The sequence below is a fragment of the Mustela putorius genome, unplaced genomic scaffold, assembly GCF_011764305.1.
Source record: "Mustela putorius furo isolate JIRA1106 unplaced genomic scaffold, ASM1176430v1.1 tig00000224_pilon_pilon_pilon, whole genome shotgun sequence".
NCBI classification, from domain to species: domain Eukaryota; kingdom Metazoa; phylum Chordata; class Mammalia; order Carnivora; family Mustelidae; genus Mustela; species Mustela putorius.
Window position 1 is genome coordinate 33,012,225 of NW_025421321.1, and position 15,559 is coordinate 33,027,783.

Genomic DNA, 15,559 nt, shown 5'->3' on the forward strand with positions numbered 1-15,559 from the left:
CCTCTGAGATTTCTTTTTTAACTCTTCCTCATGGTCATAAAATGGCTAACCTAGCTCCAGACACCACATCCACTGTCAAGGGAGCAAGAAAGGATAAAGAGACTGTGCAAGTAGTGTCTATCATTTGAATTAGAAAAATAAAAGCTTTGGGGCACCAGGGTAGCTCAGTGGGTTAAGCATCTGACTCTTGGTTTTGGCTCAGGTCATGACCTCAGGGTCATGGGATCCATCCCTGGGACAGGCCCTGCACTCAATGCAGCATCTGCCTGAGATTCTTTTTCCCTCTCCCTCCGCTCCTCCTGCTCATGCTCCCCCCACTCTCTCAAATAAATAAGTATATCTTTAAAAAAAAATAATAAAGGAATGGTAGAAGGTACTGAAGATGTTTGGACTGAAAGAGAAGCACACTAGAACATGACAGTCACCTTGTAGAATTGTCACATGGAAGGGACATTTACTTCCTCTGTGCTGTTATTGAGAACAAGAGTAAGAAAACAGGCAGGAGACATGAAGAGGTGCCCCACCCCTTGGGCGGACCCTGCCCAGGCCTGGAGCTGGCCCTACAAGGCATGGCTGTCTTGTGAGGAAATGAGGGCCCCTGGTCTGGGAGTGGCCTGCAGTGGCTTGGCCACCGCCATCAGGGACATCATCCATTTCATGGAAGATTGGAGTGATGAACATCTAGGACCTCTGGCAATGTAAAGAACCCCCGGTTTTCCTGTGACCCAGTTAGAAGCCGCCCCAAAAAAGGGGAGCTGATTTCTCTCCGCATTTTGTCATCACCACAGTGTCACTCTATCTTCAGCAACTTGGTGAAAGAGAGCAGCTTGCTTTCAAAGAAATCAAAGCACTTGTATCTGCTCACATCCTCCTGGGCCTCTTCTCTCCTGCTTAGAGCTTCAGGCACGGTTTATCTGCTCGGCCTCTTGAACTTGGTGTACAGTTGAAGAAGGAACAATTCTTCCTAGCCGACAAATGCAGCAAGATCTCAGGCTGGGCAGAAGATAGAGCAGAAAATGTCACATTTTGATGCCAGGTCTCAAGTTCTCCTTGGGGATGAAGACAATACGAGATCTGATTGATTCACACAGTCGTAAGACCTCTTTGGTTAAAACGCTTTGGTAGCCCTTCCAAGGCTGAACTAAGGAGAGTCATCATTATGATAATCTAGTCATTCTGTCCTGTCCTGTCAAGGAGACAATATTGAACCTACAGAACCTCTCTATTACTAGAAGTCTCTCACCCCCAAACATAACTGTTTTCTCCTCATTGGTCCTTCATAGGCCATCATTCAAATGTTTCATAAGCTTTCCTTCACATGCTCCAGATTAGTGGTGATTTTTCTACTTCTGTCTCAGGAGGCTGAAGCAAAAAACGACCAGTCTGGGCTTGTTCTTCTCAGCCGTTCTAGCTACACCCCTGGTCCTGCCACCCAGCACTTGCTTCAGAACATGACCCACAGAACGGGCCCCGGAAAATATAAAATACCTTCAGACAAAAGTGTGCTTTTCGGAATCTGAAGAGGGAAGCCATCGAGGGAGCTGTTGCTAAACAGAAGAAAGACAAGAGCACTGAAGTTAACGGCACGTCTAGCATTCTCTATCAGGCACTGTGTTAGGTACTTTAGGGTCAGCACTTGTCATTCTCCAACCAATTTGTACAAAATAAAGAGGAGTGTCCTTACAGAACAAGGGAAATGAAAGCTTCAGTGAAGTAGCTTGCCTTAATTTCCACATCTTACAAGATGGCAACTGGGTCTGAAACAAGCGTTTTGACTTTGTCAGTACATGCGTGTACTGACACAGTACACAGGGTGGCTCAGCTGATCCCAGACCTTAAGGATTTTAAAGCTGGCATGACGGGAAAGGAAGCAGGGCAGGGATGCCATGGGGCTAAGTGCTTTAAAAAATGACCAGTATTTTAAAAGTGCAGAGAGTTTTTTAGCTTTTAGATAGGGACCCTTCTATTTGCCTTTGGAATGAGTACTCCTCGGTTTGGGGGACTAGCTAGCCCCAGCGGGGGCTTTCTGGTACTGAGCACCACTTGCAGAACTTGAGGCGAATGGTCTCCTGAGAGACTTGGGGAGCTGGCTGTGTGCGCAGCTCAAGCTTGGCACACATTAGAGAAGATACCAGGACCAACCTCAGGGTGTGGGAGTTCCCAGGCAAATATTTTGTGGAGTCTCTGTCTATATAGGATGTTAGAATATATGACCAAATACACATATCCATAGTAGACCTAGCCATCTACCCATAAAGATTCAGAACAATGGGCAGAAAAGAGAGACTTCCGTATGTGTGTGTTGTTCAGTCAGTACACCCAAAGATCTTTTATAAACACTAAGCACATAAAAAGGTAGCCATGTTGTTGTTCCTCACAGTTCCATGGATCTTAGAACTCTCTGTATCGAAACAGTATAGATCTTCCTACCTCTGCAGTTCCCTAGGACTGTTATTTAATACTGGTTATATCATTACTCACGGCTACATCATCCATCATGCTACCCACTGTCACCCACTCTCTCAAAGGTGGCTCTCTGCATCCTTGATAATGGCTACAAATGGTAGGCTTACTCAGAGTATGCAGGAAAATGTGAACAGTAATTTGCTTTTTAGTCACATGAAGTTTACTGATAGGAAATTTACAGTGAAAGCATTAGAACATCTTCTGATTTTGTCTTCTCTTAAACTCATGAGGCCATAATCACCACATTCCTAGAATGGGATCTCTTTCAAGAGAAGGTACCCCTGCCTTCCAAACATCTACCACCAGCAAGGAGGATAAGTGAGGGACTCAGGGGTGGGGCAAGGAGATTTTTTCCATGAATGCAAAAAAAAGTCAACCTCTTGTCCTGCAAGACCCACCTGGTAAAGCATGATGTCATTGATGGGAAAGATCTAGTAGCACTGCAGAGCAGCTGCTCACAGTTCACTCATCAGGCATCTGTCCTGGAAGCAAGGCTCGACAGGGGTCCTAGAAACTACCCTAAATTTCAAGAAAAGTGGACCAAAGCAGGGGTAGAGGGAGTGTTGAGGCAGATGCCCCACTCTCCCACTCTCAGGATGTTAGACACTGTCTTCGCGTGTCTGCCTGAAACTGAGCCACTCTGGGATGAGACAGTGTCTGCAGGAGGTGCTCTGTGCACTGGGGCACCAGGACTGGAAGGGGAGGGACCACAGCCAGAAGTAGCTAGAAGGGAGAGAGAAATTCCATAGATTCTACACAGTGATGGCTACAGACAGACTGGGTTTGTAGGCTCATGGGTGATAAGTTTGTAAGGACTTCCAGAAATTCTTAGAAGACACTTTGGAGTGGACGGAAGTGGTTGGGCCACAGTGCTGAGATCCAACAATCCCTTCTCATCTGGGAAATTGCAAGTTTGATCTCATTTTATACTCACAAGTGAGGGGACCCACAGAAGTTTAGTTCGGTGGTTTTTAAAAAAATTTTAGTTGCTATAGATACTCAAATATACTTATACAAGTAATTACATAGCACAAGATGTTTCAAACAGTACAGCATGGTTAACTTCCAAGATCAATAACTACTTGCTCATTTTATTATTTTAATTTTGGAGGTAAAATTTATATACGGTGACATGCATGGATCACAAATATATAATTTGGTAAGTTTTACCAGATATATACAGCTGTGCAACCCCCACTCCAATCAAGATATAGACTGTTTCCATTGCCGTAGAAAGTTCTATCATCCCCAGCCAGCCAAACCCAACTCCATTGGCAACCACTGTTCTGATTTCTATCACCATGGATTGGCTTCATAGGTTCTAGAATGTCATATAAATGGAATCATACATTATTTACTCTTTTATGGCTGGCTTCTTTCACCGAATATGTTTCCAAGATTCATCCATGTTACAATGTACACTCATAGCTATTTCTTTTTTTGCTGAGTTTAGTCTTTTTATTCTTTTTTTTCCCCATTGTATAGATGAACACAGCTTTATTCTCCTGTTGATGGACTTTGGGTCGTTTCCATTACCTGTGATTTCAAACTGTTCTGAGGCACTTTAGGGTCATTGTAGGGGTCCATCTAGGATTAGTTGCTAAAGCAGAATTCAAAACAACTGTGTTGTATCTTGTGGGGAAAGAGTTGTTTTGCTTTCTAGGGGTTGGGATCCCCTTGGCTCTTTTGTCCTTGGTGCAGCATCGTATCAAAGGAGAGGCGACCAAGGTAAATGAGAAACCAGTAAACCAGGTATAGGTGACGACTGGCTGCCAAGTAGACCTGTCCAGATATGTCACTTCAGCTCACTGGGTGAGTAACTCTGGTCCTGAAACAATGGCCCCTCTGTAATAAACAAAGTTTGCAAAATGAATTGGACTCTGACCATCTGCTACATTCCAAAACAGTGAGCTAACTGAAGGCCAGGATGGGAAGCTCAGCTTCGGCTCAGATTTAGGACAGGCTTGAAATACAAGGGGATAAGAAGAAACGTAACTGTCTGCCGGGTATCTGACTTGTCATTCGTCCAAAAAGTGGAATATGGGTGATACAGTTCTTATAGGAGGAGCGTAGGGGAGTGGCAAAGCTGGGGTTCTCAGTGGGTTCATCACCTGGGTTTGCTGAAACCGAGCCCAGAGAAGTGGAAAAACAGGAGATGAGGCCATTTACAGAGCTGGAGTTTCTAAGTGAATCCTCCCTCCCAGCCTTCTCTTCCTCTCCACCCCTAAATATTGAACCAAGAGAAAATGTAAAGCAGGGTCTCCAAACCCAACCCCACTAAAGAGGCCCACAGTGAGCCGCCTACATTCTCCCATCAGCCAGAGTCCCTCTTTCTTCACCTAGGTTCATAAGAAGTTCAGTGCCTTCTGCTCTTGGCCACCGGGAAACTCAGATGTATTTGCCACTCTAATATCTCCAGTGTGTAGAAGGCCTTGTCATCTGGAACATCTGTTCTGATTCCCCTCACTCTAATTTGGTTCTATATTTATACTTCACTAATGCACTGTGTATTTCTTATAAACAAGACCTAATCCTTTATGGAATGAGGTGAGGTATGAATAAATAAATCAGTCACAAAGCCTGACCTCAAAGCTCAGAAGAAACAACCTACCTCTCTTATGTACCCCTACCCCGCAGGGGCAGCCAGTACAATGGCTCCTTCTTCCCACAGAAAGAGTGAGCCAACAGGAGTTGAGCCTCCTCTGGAGGTGATGCTGTCCAAACTTCTCACCAGTATTTTCACTCACTCATTCAACAAGTATCTACTGGGCACCTACTATATGTCCAGTGCCAGGGGAAATAAGAAAGGTCCCGCTCTTAAAGAATCTACATTGCAGTAGGGGAGACAGCCAAGCAAGTAAGCAAAAAAGTAAATCATATGATTTCAGATAAGTGCTACAGAAAAGGTAAATGAGGATAGAGTGGTTCATTGTTTCAGCTAGGAGGGCTTGGGAAGGCCTCTGGGAAAGGAGATATTTGAACAAAGACATTTGAATGAGGAAGTGAGCCAGAGAATGTTCTGGAAAAAAGGGTTTTCCAGGGAGAGCGAACAGCTCTGAGAAGCATCTGTGATGAGAATGTGCTGGATCCATTCTGGGACCTGTAAGAAAGTTCCAGGGAGCGACTGGAGTGTGACAAGTAAGCGGGGGAGGCAGTGTTGGGAAGTGAGGAGCCGGGTCGTGTAGGGCTGCACATACACATAATAGGAAGCCGTCGAAAAATTTTGAGTAAGAGAGTGAGGTGAACTGATTTATAATTTTGAAAGATCTCTCTGGCCGCTGCATGCTGAACAGACTGAAGTGGAGCGGGAGTGGAAGCAGGGAGATGGGTCAGGAGGCCGCTGCAGGTGTACAGTGAGAAGATTCTGGATGGGACCAGAACGTTATGGAAGAGATGGTGAGGGTGGTCAGATTTCACTATGGAAGGAAGCTGACATTAATTAAACTATGTTATGCCATCAACTGTAAGGTGCATTCTGCGTCCATAGATGCTATCATATGGGGAGGTGTGTCTTAGAATTGATGAAATGCGGTATTCAGAAAGTACAACCCAAGATTCTTGCTACAGATTGGATATAGAGGGTTGAGGAGAAAAGAGGAACCAAGGATGATTTCTAGGTTTTTGGCCTGAGCAAATGGGTAAGTGCTGTGCTCTCAAAGATGAATGGGAAAGAGGGAAGCGCACTGAAGCAGTGGGAAACAGTGGGGAAGGTGGGGATTTGTGGGGCCGTGCTACATTTGAGCCACCTATGACAGAGCCATGTAGAGAGATGAGGAAGTTTTGGCCAATTTAATTTGGGTTTATGAGTTTGGACCTTGGGGGAGCTAAGGGCCAGATTTAGAAATCTGGGAATCCTTAGCATTGGGATGGTATTTATAGACTAAAACAGGGTACACCCTTTTCCCCTTTTCTGGAACCCCACCTAGAGACCCTCTCAGGCCTGCCACACTACAGAAAGTGGAGGACAAGAGCAAGAAAATCTTAGGTCATGTTGCACCCCCTAGTCTTTTCCCAGGGACCCTCCAGTATGTCTATCCTACCTGGATTTCCCCCAAAAGACAAAGCCCAAATCTAGGGCTTTTGTATAAATAGTTTATTTGGGGAGTGAATCCAAAGAGCCAAAGTTCAGGAACTTACATGACCAAATGAGGAAGGAGGGAAAGCCTTTCCAAGGGTCCAAGGGATGATGCTGGTCACCACTGTGGGCAGCTTGATCCCACTGAGGACCTTCTGAGGAATCGTGTTGAATGCACCTGAGAATTTTCTACCTGAGACTCAGGAGAAGGGATTATTCCTCCACTCTGTTCCATAGCCCATTGGCCAGCATTTCCCCTCAAAGTCCCAAGTGTATGCATGCCCCAGCAAGGTTAGGCAGCTCTCACTGGCTTCCCCCACCAGTAGGGTGGAAGCAACACACAAAAGAGCAGCTGAAGCGAGGCGCTGCCCCAGTACACTTGCAAGTGGCTGCTTGCGACAATGGCTAAAGCTAAGAATGGACCAAGATTCTGAGGCGGGATATGAAATCTCTGCCAGAGTCACCTTGAACCCTGTTGTAAATCCAAGTCAGCGTTTGAAGGCATGTGTCCTTGATGCCCTAAGGATACATGGGACATGGAAATGCAAAGTAAAGTGAGATAATTAGTCAAGGTCAACTGGATTTTAATATTTAGTCTTAAGAGTTCTGGAGGCAAGAGGCTTTTCAGAGCAGATTCTCTAATATTAAAATGCTTCATTCCAGTCCTGTCTCCTTCCCACTCCAGATACAGAAAACTTTTTCTCAGGATGGAAGCTCTCCTAGGGTTTGCCAGAATCCCAGGTCCTTTTTATTTGTGTTTGTGACTTGGGTAGAGATGTGTGACTATTGTTCCTGCTTTAGAGGTCTTTGGCCTCTCACCTAAAAGTGGGTAGGTAACACCTTCCTTGACCCAGAAATGATTTCATTTGACTCAAATCAAGGTCATATTGCCCAGGAATCAACACCGTCAGCACAGCTTGGCTCTGTGCCAGGGCCTACAGTAGACAAGGTAGGACTCATTATTGGTAAGCAACTCCAGTGTGCTCAACCCTGCAGTACAAGGTCATGTACCAACAATACAGGATCTCTCAGTGTCCTCTGATCTGGTCTCCATGAGCTCCTATGGTATTCGCATCACCCCCTTCACCATCACCACCATCACCACCACCACTATCACCACTACCACCACACCACCATCACCACCACCACCACCACCACCACATCACCATCATCAACACCACATCACCATCACCATTACCCCCCTCACCACCACCACCATCACCATCACCACCATCACCGCCATCCCACTTACCACCAACACCATCACCACCACCAACCCCCTTACCACCACCACCATCATCACCACTATCACCATTACCCCCCTCACCATCAACACCATCATCACCATCACCACCATCACCACCACCACTACCACCATCACTATCACCACTTCATGTTACACCAAAGCTTCCACAATAATTATATTAATTATTTTATATATATTCACTAATAAATATATAGAGAGTAACATATATATGTGCATATGGAACCTATTGTGTGCCAGACACTCTTCTCTTTTATTAAGATTTTATTTATTTGAGAGAGAGCATGAGCAGGGGAGCAGCAGAGAGCCAAGCATAATAGCTCATTTAAGCTTCACATTTAATACATAAATTTATATATAACTTATGTAAGTTTAATTTATATATAAATGCAAAGCCCACATTTTCACATAATAGCTCCTTTAAGCTTTAACAATGCTGAAGGGAGAGTACTATTATTATCATAATTCCCAATTGACAGATAAGGAAACTGAAGCATGGAGTGGATGAATTAATTGCCCAAGGTTAACTGGCTAGTGAGCATAGAGCCAAGATTCAAACCCGGTGGTCTGGCGCTGGAGTCTGTCTGTGGCCATCTTCTTGCAACTCATCTATACCTCCTATGCCAGGGTCAATGGCTGCAATGCGGGATTTGAGGGGAGGGGCATGCCCCCCTTCCCGCTTTCCCCCATGTTTCCAGCTGGGATATAGAGTGGCGGTGAGCATCTCAGAGAAAACAGATGAAAGCAATAACTGAAATTTAGCAAAGCAACAAAACAGAAGGAACCTGGGTCCCCGATAGGATGGAGCCCCTCTATCTATTCTGTACCTGCTTAGGGGAGAAAGAAGTCAACTTCTGCTCTGTTAAGCCTCTGTTATTTCAGGTCCTAATATCAACAGCTGGATCAACATCTGTAATGATGCAGCAGGCAACTCAACCTGGAAAGCAGAGGCTTGACAGCAGAAGAGCCACCTGCCCCCATCTCAGAAGTGACTGTCCGTAGCTGTGACATACCAAGGGGACAATTCTGTCTTTGTATAAGGTTGGAGCTTTCTGGAGACTGTGCACTCAGCTGTACAAACCAGACTCAAGGGCTGGAGGTGGGGAGGGGCCCATCTCCATGACAACGAAGTGGTAATGTTTTTATTTATGTAGAGCCATAAATGCCCCAGTAGTTTTTATGAGCGTAAAGCAGAAAATTATCAAACCAGAGTAAGCTTTCCTAAGCAAAGAGCTGACACTCTAAAAAGAGTCTTCCCCTCACAAAACAGGGTGTGTGCATATTTGGAGAATGTAAGATGACAGGAGAAACTAGATAGGCCATCTAATCTGATTTGAAGTCTGGGAAAGAGAAAAGGAGAGCGAGGCAAAGGAAGCCAAACAGAGTTGAAAGGTTTGAGCACAGTGGTTTGGGAGGTGCAAAGAAGGATCCAAAGTGTTTTTCAAATCACATTTTCATTAAAAAATCAATATAATAGTGAAAGAATTGTTTTTAAGTTTCTATAATCACTAATCTTTAACAGAGCTAAAACAATATTTTATATGTCCATCCCTTCTAGTCTTTGTACCCATAATTATCAAGCTTATCTACAAATTTGTTCAACTTTTTTCACGTCTAATTACACTTTCTCTATTTCTACATACTCACTGTAGTTGTTGGGAAAGTCACTTAATTCACAGTGCCTCAGTCTCCTCATCTTTAAAACGGAGCTAACAAAATTTACTATAAATGAAGTTATAAGTAAGTAAATAAAGCTGTAATAATTATTACTCCAACAGAATAAAATAAAATGGGACTAACAGTTCCTAGAGTAGTTGTTATAAGGATTAATTGAAGCAAAGAGGTTTCATATGCCCTCCACACAGCCTAACCCAGAGACGTCTTCCCCCCAAAGGGTTAGAGTTTCCCCAAAACTCCAGTTCAAGGCCCCTGAGTATTCAAAACATCCCATGCACTTCTGGGAATTCCTAACAGTGAATTTCCTCAAGCTTCCCTCTGCGTCCACGCTCATACTTCTCATCTGTTCACATCAGACCGGTAAAGGGATAACTTGAGTGACGGCTTGGGTACATGAACCGATTACAGTAAAGTTGTTTGGTGAAGTACGGCCAGGAAGAAGAAAAGCCATTGTCACACACAACAACTGAGATGCACGATGCTGGGTGGAAGGTGTTCGATCTCCTTGTATAAAGCTTCTGGACAGACAAAACTCCTCTGTGGGATGTCAGAATAGTGGTTTCCTTTGGGGAAGATGATTGGCAGGGGGGCTAGGGGTAGCTTCTGGGGTTCAAGTAATAGCCTGTATCTCAATCTGTGAGGTGGCTACGTAGGTGTGTTTGCTTTGTAAAACTACATCACATAGTTCACCCCTGATTTGTGCAGTTTATTGTATGTTCAGAATAAGATCTCATAATAATAGCTAACATTTTTGAGCATTTACTAAGTGTTTGACATAGTTCTAAAATGTTTCATAAACATAAGCCTATTGAATCCTCACAACAGTAAAGTAGGTGCTATTATTATCTCTATTGTACAGATGAGGCAGCTGAACACACAGTGGTTGAGTCACTTACTCAAAGTCACACAGCTAGTGCATCTTTGAGCCAGGATTCAGTCTGGGGAATCTAGAGCTTATACTCTTTTCTAATCACCCCTCCCAGAGAAAGGAACAAAACCTGCTTTCCACTAATGCCAGGCTCCAGCCAAGCATGACCCTGAGCTAATCCCAAAGTTGAGATGTGGACTGTTCCTCTCAGGATGAGATGGGTTAAAAATAGACAAGCATGTTGGGTCCAGAGACTGCTTTGTGAAACTAGTTGGAAATGCACAAAAGGGCTAAAGTCTTACAGGACATTCCTGGGGGAATGTGGGATCTGGCTACTGCTTAATAATCCCTTTCCTTCTCATTTTCCACAGTGGCCATACCAGAGTGCCCTTGTCTGCAGAGCCCACCTCCCTCACTCTCAGCTAATGGCCTTATTACCTGTTTTGCCAAGGAAAGAAAGTATGAGCCCCTCAAATTCCCACTCCCATAAACTTACCAGTAGCTCCAAAAAGTACTGGGTTCCTGTGTTCAGAATAAGAGGATGTATCCTTTATCTCATCCAGAGCTTCCCTTTCACTCCTGACCCCATTCCTTGCTCCCTCTGGAGATTGTTCCAGGCCTGGCCCAAGTCCCTCCCAAAAACAAAAACGGCAAAAATCCAACCACCAACTCCTTTTCATTGCCACACTTTATGAAAGAGGTCTACAGCAGCGTTTTCCACTTCCTCAAACGCAGTCCTTCCAGCCCTCCATCCTCTGATTTGTGCCCACCACACCCCTCCTTTTACACATTGTTCCTTTGTTTTGACATGACTTGACATCCCTATAATGTTTGAATTGTGAGTATGAGTCGTAGAGTGTAGCAGTAAAGAGTGCTAGCTCAAGAGACAACGACCTGAGTTCAAATCCCAGCTTCTACCTGGGTGACCTTGAGTGAGTGACTTAATCTGTCTGAGCTTCATTTTCCTCAGCTATCCCTTGGCGTTGACAATCTTCTGCCTCACAGGGCTGCTTAGGGATGAAGTGAGAGAATGAGTGTAAAGCAGGCATCTGCACATGCTGTGCGTCCTTCTCCATCCATCACTGACCACCTCCCTGCCCTTGGTGCTGACTTCAGAACCAGCAGACATCTACAGAACTGTGTGGCCCACTTAGGGGAAGCCCTCAGGGACCCACACCCTGGCCAGAGAACATGTTTCCCAGTGCCCTTGGCAGATATGTGTCACACTGAGTATCAGTTAAGTTCTCTTCTCGTTTATACTGTTGGGTCTCAAGTAAGTCAGATTCTGAGATTTCATCATTTGGGGGTATAGCCAAGGTCAGATTCCTGGGCCATCAAAGGGTGTTAGAGTGAGGTACCAGTAATCCAGGGACCCTGCCACAAGCCGCCTGATCTGCAGCCAGGTGTGAGGGAGAAGGAAGCATCTAGACCAACTCTCAGCTTCACTGTGCGTGATTGAGGACCCACAGGAGATGGGGCTGATCCAGGGAAGGGGACTCCCTCTGCTGTGAAATGTTAGAGGCACGGAGACGTCCCACAGCCAGTCTTGAGTTACAGACTCGGTGTCCCCAGCATGAGGATGGCCCCAAGGAGAAGGTTCCGCTTTCTGCTGTTCTCCCCAGATTGCTGCTGGTTACCCTATGTCCTTGATTCAAATCAAAATCCATTTTCTCATCCCAGTGACCACGGATTGTGTTTGCTTCCACCATCTCAGTTGAGATCCATTTACATTTTCCTCTTCACATTACTTAGACCACATTGGGGGTGTGACTTCAGACCTCAGGCTTGTGTGAGTGCTGTTTGGGGCACAAATTCCCAGGGCAGATTGTGTTGTGTCCTTCAACCTAGTGCCAAGGTGGAGGCATTCAGGCTAGCCCCTTCTGCAAATTTCTCATTTATCCTTCCACTGAGAGCGGAGCCCTTTGGTGTCCTATTCTGTGTCTTTCCCATCAGAGGTGTGTTTTCTTTCTTAGAGGCACATAGAACAATGCTAGGTCTTCCAATCAGATACCTAGGATTAGATAAAATGGGGTACCTTCCTAAATACAGAGGAATGTATGTCTCCCTTTAAAATCCTTCATGGCTCTCTTTTGCTTGGATTATGAAGTCCAACTCCTTAGCCACAAATACACAATCCATTCTCATCCCTGGACATTCTCCCCCAATGCCACAGAAACTTTGAGTCTATGAACACCATATCACAAATATTCCTTAACAAACTATACTCATCACATCAGGGCACCAGTGCAGAGGGAAATATGAGGGGATGCTGCTGGAACCTTTTTATGGAAAAGAGCAGCGAGACCTGCTTTCTGAGCTTTCCTCCTGAATTATAGCTCATATTTTATTTTTCAGTAAGAAATAAAATTGGTAAATTTTCGGGTTTTATCTTATAGAGAACAATTTGGGGGAAAAGAAGCACTTAAAGCTAGGATTAAATTTGGCAAATAAAGAAAGAGAACGTATTTGGAGAAAAATAAATGTTACTTCATAGATGTATAGCTCAATATACAGGTATTTTTAAACCCAATATTTATTTGTCATAGAAAGAGTTGATTTGAGCAAGAAATGTAGTACTTAACTCAAGCACAATTCTACAATAAACATTTGTTAATAGTGTTCTTGAACTTGGTTGTTGCTTTTTATTTGTTACTGTTCATTTGGAAATACTTTTAGACACAAGAAATTGTAAAAACAGTAAAGGAACTTCTGTGTACCCCCCTGAGACTTGTTCTTAACAGATGCCAGAAACTAGTATAATAAAACGTTCATAATATTTGAAAGTTCAAAGACAATTTAATAAAGTGGGGTTTCATGCATTTTTGTCTGTTATATAATAAGCCTGATATTGAAGCTTTTCCTAATTCAGTACCCACTATCTCCTACTTCCCCCAGGACTGGTGTGAGCCTAATAACTCACTAGGTTTTAAAAATTAAATATCAGGAGCACCTGGGTGGCGCAGTCGGTTAGGCATCTGCCATCTGCCTTTGGCTGGGGTCATGACCCCAGGGTTCTGGGATGGAGCCCTGAGTTGGGCTCTCTGCTCAGTGGGGAGCCTGCTTCTCCCTCTCCTCCCAGCTTGTGTTCTTATTATCTCTGTCTCTCTCCATCTCTCTCTTTCTCAAATAAATAAATAAAATATTTCTAAAAAAATTAATATCAGGATGCCCGGGTGGCTCAGTGGGTTGAAGCCTCTGCCTTTGGCTCAGGTCATGATCCCAGGGTCCTGGGATTGAGCCCCTCATCAGGCTCCCTGCTTAGCAGGGAGCCTGCTTCCTCCTCTCTCTCTCTTCCTGCCTCTCTGCCTACTTGTGATCTGTCAAATAAATAAATAAAAATCTTTAAAAATAAAATAAAAATGAAATATCAAATCTCTTATAGATTGAAAGCAAATAATTAAATCTAATGATCATCTAGTGGAATCATAGAAAGAGTGTGTTTGAAACCTATTATTTTGCAAAAAGAGCCCTACACATCTCAGGGTCTGACTGTGTGAATTTCCTCTTCCTGCTTCCTTGGTCTAACCAGACTGTTCTGAGGCTGATCAGGTGAGGTGGTCCTCCCTGTGGGAAGTCTGGGCTAGAATTTTTCTACAGAACTCCCTCATCTGGTTCCCCCAACAACCAGAGTAATTCTTCTCAGCCACAATATAGAGACTTGTGTGTCTTGCTCTCTCAGTAGATTATAGGAAAGCCATTCAGTATAGTGGGAAGTACAAGTTTTAGACTATTTCAAGTCCCAGCTACTCCATTAATCTAAGACTTAAACCTTTCACTTATAAAATGAAGACAACCTTAGTTCAAAGTTGCTAAAACATCATCTGGCACAAAGGACTATTGATATTACAGACAGTGAGAAGAAGAAAAAAAAACATTATTATTTTTAAAATTAACAGTTGTTTGAATAAATGCTTTTAGCAGATAAGAGAAGTTCTCTTAGAGACAACCATCCTTTTATCTAAGAAAATTTCATAGATCCTCCCACACTTGGTTGTAAAAACCGAGGCTCCCCAGGACATGGTATAGAAGGAAAAAGCTGAGGTTTAATTATAAAATAATAATAATAACAAGCATGAGTGAAATTCATCATTCCTTTTCCTCTTCTACTTGTTGCTTCCCTTTTCTTCCAGAACCATTTTGTCTTAAAGCCATTAGAGGGGAAGACGAGGTAGGTGTCCCCAGTGGAGACCTTGGTGGCCCAGAGCATTGCATTCAAGCTCTAGAAGGGGAAGGGTGATATCCACATAGAGGGACAGCCCTACGTGCAGTGTTAGAGCCTCTATGTGGTGAAGAGAGCAGAAGAGCTGGGAGACAGATTACATATGGGGAGATTGATCAGCTTGTGAATATATTAAGGATAATAGATGTCACTGTCAGAGAAGGGGGTTACAGATATGGAAAGAGAGAAAAGTGAAACTTTGCAATGGATCCATTGGAATTGTAGACATCAGAGTGAACTCATAGTTTTCCATATGTACAGATTTAGGAATCAAAATAAATGTTAAATGTGTGTATATATGTGTGAGGAGAGATTGCTAAGTAGTGTTTCTTTGTATGACTATTCCACAATTGTATATCCATCCTGTTGATGGGCATTAGGATTTTTTTCCAGTTTGGGGGCTATAATGAATAAAGCTTCTGTGACATCTTTATAAAATTCTCTGTTGGAGGTATATGTTATCTTTTGGGTAAATACACACAAGTGGAATTATTGGGTCATAGGGTAAGAATCATAATACATTCAGGCTGTTATAACAGAATACCATGGGGGGGGGGGTCTTACAAACAACAGAAATTTCTCACAGTTCTAGAGGCCAGGAAACCCAAGATCAAGGCACCAGCAGATTCAGTGTCTGCTAAGGGTCTGGTTACTGGTTCAAAGACGGCTGTCTTCTCACTGTGTGCTCATATGGTGAAAGCGGTGAGGGAGTCCTTTAGAGTCTCGTTCATAAGGGCACAATTTCCATTCATAAGGTTGTATTTCCAACCTCATGGTCTAACCACCTCCCAAATGCCCCATTTCCCAAGCCAACATACAAATCTGGGGAGAGGAGAGGATATAAACCATCTATAGCAGTAGACCTATCGTTAGTCTTACAAGAAATCACCAAATGGTTTTTTCCCAGGTAGCATTTTTAGGACCAGTAATGTAGGAGAGATCCAGTTGCTCCACACCTTCACATTTTAATTAGGTCATTTGAGTAAGTTT

General features: G+C 43.8%; 1 long non-coding RNA gene across 9 annotated transcripts in view; it reads left to right on the forward strand.

Annotated features, from left to right (window-relative positions):
• Positions 1-15,559, forward strand: part of LOC101679918 — an 84,391-nt gene that overhangs the window by 18,467 nt on the left and 50,365 nt on the right. Inside the window, exon 4 of one of the 9 annotated variants that reach the window (XR_001177781.2) lies at positions 1,359-1,702. The exons of the other annotated variants lie outside the window; for them this stretch is intronic. This is a non-coding gene — a long non-coding RNA (uncharacterized LOC101679918). Of the gene's footprint in view, positions 1-1,358; positions 1,703-15,559 lie in introns of those variants that run through there. 9 annotated transcript variants of the gene reach the window in all.